Raw genomic sequence first — 2,355 nt, 5'->3', positions numbered from 1 at the left:
GCCGAAAGCACCTGGAGTCGGCCGTCCGCACCTCCGGAGGAGGTGGACGGGGTACGGTGCGGGCATGACCGGATGGGACAGCTTTGCATCAAGGTGAGAGGTCGGCGTCCGAAGGCCAGAGGGCGGTGCGCGAGCACGTTTACACTGGCCGCGGAAGCTGTCCTGGGTAGCCCTGTATGGCGTCTGGACCTGACGGCGCACGCACTTACAACCCGCTGCTTCCTAGCCCCCGGAAGGGGAGGCGGATGTCACTCGTGGTTCATCCCAGACCACGGTGCAAACTACCTGGTTGATCCTGCCAGTAACATATGCTTGTCTCAAAGATTAAGCCATGCAGGTCTAAGTGCACACGGCCGGTACAGTGAAACTGCGAATGGCTCATTAAATCAGTTATGGTTCCTTTGATCGCTCCACACGTTACTCGGATAACTGTGGTAATTCTAGAGCTAATACATGCAAACGAGCGCTGACCCTTCGGGGGATGCGTGCATTTATCAGACCCAAAACCCATCCGGGGGGCTCGGGCCCCCCGGCCGCTTTGGTGACTCTAGATAACCTCGGGCCGATCGCGCGCCCTCCGCGGCGGCGACGTCTCATTCGAATGTCTGCCCTATCAACTTTCGATGGTACCATAGTCGGCTACCATGGTGACCACGGGTAACGGGGAATCAGGGTTCGATTCCGGAGAGGGAGCCTGAGAAACGGCTACCACATCCAAGGAAGGCAGCAGGCGCGCAAATTACCCATTCCCGACACGGGGAGGTAGTGACGAAAAATAACGATACAGGTCTCTTTCGAGGCCCTGTAATCGGAATGAGCGTATCCTAAACCCATGGGTGAGGACCCATTGGAGGGCAAGTCTGGTGCCAGCAGCCGCGGTAATTCCAGCTCCAATAGCGTATATTAAAGTTGCTGCAGTTAAAAAGCTCGTAGTTGGATGTCGGGAGTGGGCTGGCGGTCCGCCGCGAGGCGTGCCACCGCCTGTCTCAGACCCTGTCTCCCGGTGCCCCCCGGATGCCCTTGGCTGGGTGTCCGGACGGGGCTCGGAGCGTTTACTTTGAAAAAATTAGAGTGTTCAAAGCGGGCCCGCTTCTCGCCTGAATACCTGAGCTAGGAATAATGGAATAGGACTCCGGTTCTATTTTGTGGGTTTCCTGAACCAGGGCCATGATTAAGAGGGACGGCCGGGGGCATTCGTATTGCGCCGCTAGAGGTGAAATTCTTGGACCGGCGCAAGACGGACGAAAGCGAAAGCATTTGCCAAGAATGTTTTCATTAATCAAGAACGAAAGTCGGAGGTTCGAAGACGATCAGATACCGTCGTAGTTCCGACCGTAAACTATGCCGACCCGCGATCCGGCGGCGTTATTCCCATGACCCGCCGGGCAGCGTGAGGGAAACCACGAGTCTGTGGGTTCCGGGGGGAGTATGGTTGCAAAGCTGAAACTTAAAGGAATTGACGGAAGGGCACCACCAGGAGTGGAGCCTGCGGCTTAATTTGACTCAACACGGGAAACCTCACCCGGCCCGGACACGGAAAGGATTGACAGATTGATAGCTCTTTCTCGATTCTGTGGGTGGTGGTGCATGGCCGTTCTTAGTTGGTGGAGCGATTTGTCTGGTTAATTCCGATAACGAACGAGACTCCGGCATGCTAAATAGTTACGCGGCCCTCCGCGGTCGGCGTCAAACTTCTTAGAGGGACAAGTGGCGTTCAGCCACGCGAGATGGAGCAATAACAGGTCTGTGATGCCCTTAGATGTCCGGGGCTGCACGCGCGCCACAATGGTTGGATCAGCGTGTGCCTACCCTACACCGAGAGGTGCGGGTAATCCGCTGAACCCCATTCGTGATGGGGACTGGGGATTGCAATTATTCCCCATGAACGAGGAATTCCCAGTAAGCGCGGGTCATAAGCTCGCGTTGATTAAGTCCCTGCCCTTTGTACACACCGCCCGTCGCTACTACCGATCGGATGGTTTAGTGAGGTCCTCGGATCGGCCCCGCCGGGGCTCCTCGCGGGCCTTGGCGGAGCGCCGAGAAGTCGATCAAACTTGACTATCTAGAGGAAGTAAAAGTCGTAACAAGGTTTTCGTAGGTGAACCTGCGAAAGGATCATTAACGGGTAACGCTGTCCGGCGTGCCTCCTCTCCCGACCCCCTCGACTTCGCCGTCCCCCCGCGTCGGGGCCCAGGGTCGAAAGGGTCTTCGGGGTTGCTGTTACACGTGGTCGCTTGCAGGTCAGGCTGGACAGAAGGCATAAAGGAGGAGCCTAGTCCCTCCCACCCCTTCCTCGTCCTCCGCCTCTTCCTCCGCGTCGTCCTTCAGCACCCCCCCCCCGCAGGCCCCGGTATT

At 57.5% G+C, this 2,355-nt stretch overlaps 1 non-coding gene across 1 annotated transcript; it reads left to right on the top strand.

The window, feature by feature from the left end:
- The first annotated feature begins 282 nt into the window (after positions 1 to 282).
- Positions 283 to 2,121, top strand: LOC145656822 (18S ribosomal RNA). The gene has a single exon (XR_014122416.1). It is a non-coding gene; the product is annotated as an 18S ribosomal RNA (ribosomal RNA).
- Positions 2,122 to 2,355: the final 234 nt, after the last annotated feature.

Source organism: Electrophorus electricus, unplaced genomic scaffold, assembly GCF_041902795.1.
Source record: "Electrophorus electricus isolate QZ-2024a unplaced genomic scaffold, ASM4190279v1 Scaffold93, whole genome shotgun sequence".
NCBI lineage: Eukaryota > Metazoa > Chordata > Actinopteri > Gymnotiformes > Gymnotidae > Electrophorus > Electrophorus electricus.
Note: the sequence above shows the minus strand (reverse complement) of the source record. Positions and strands in the feature narration are given on the sequence as shown.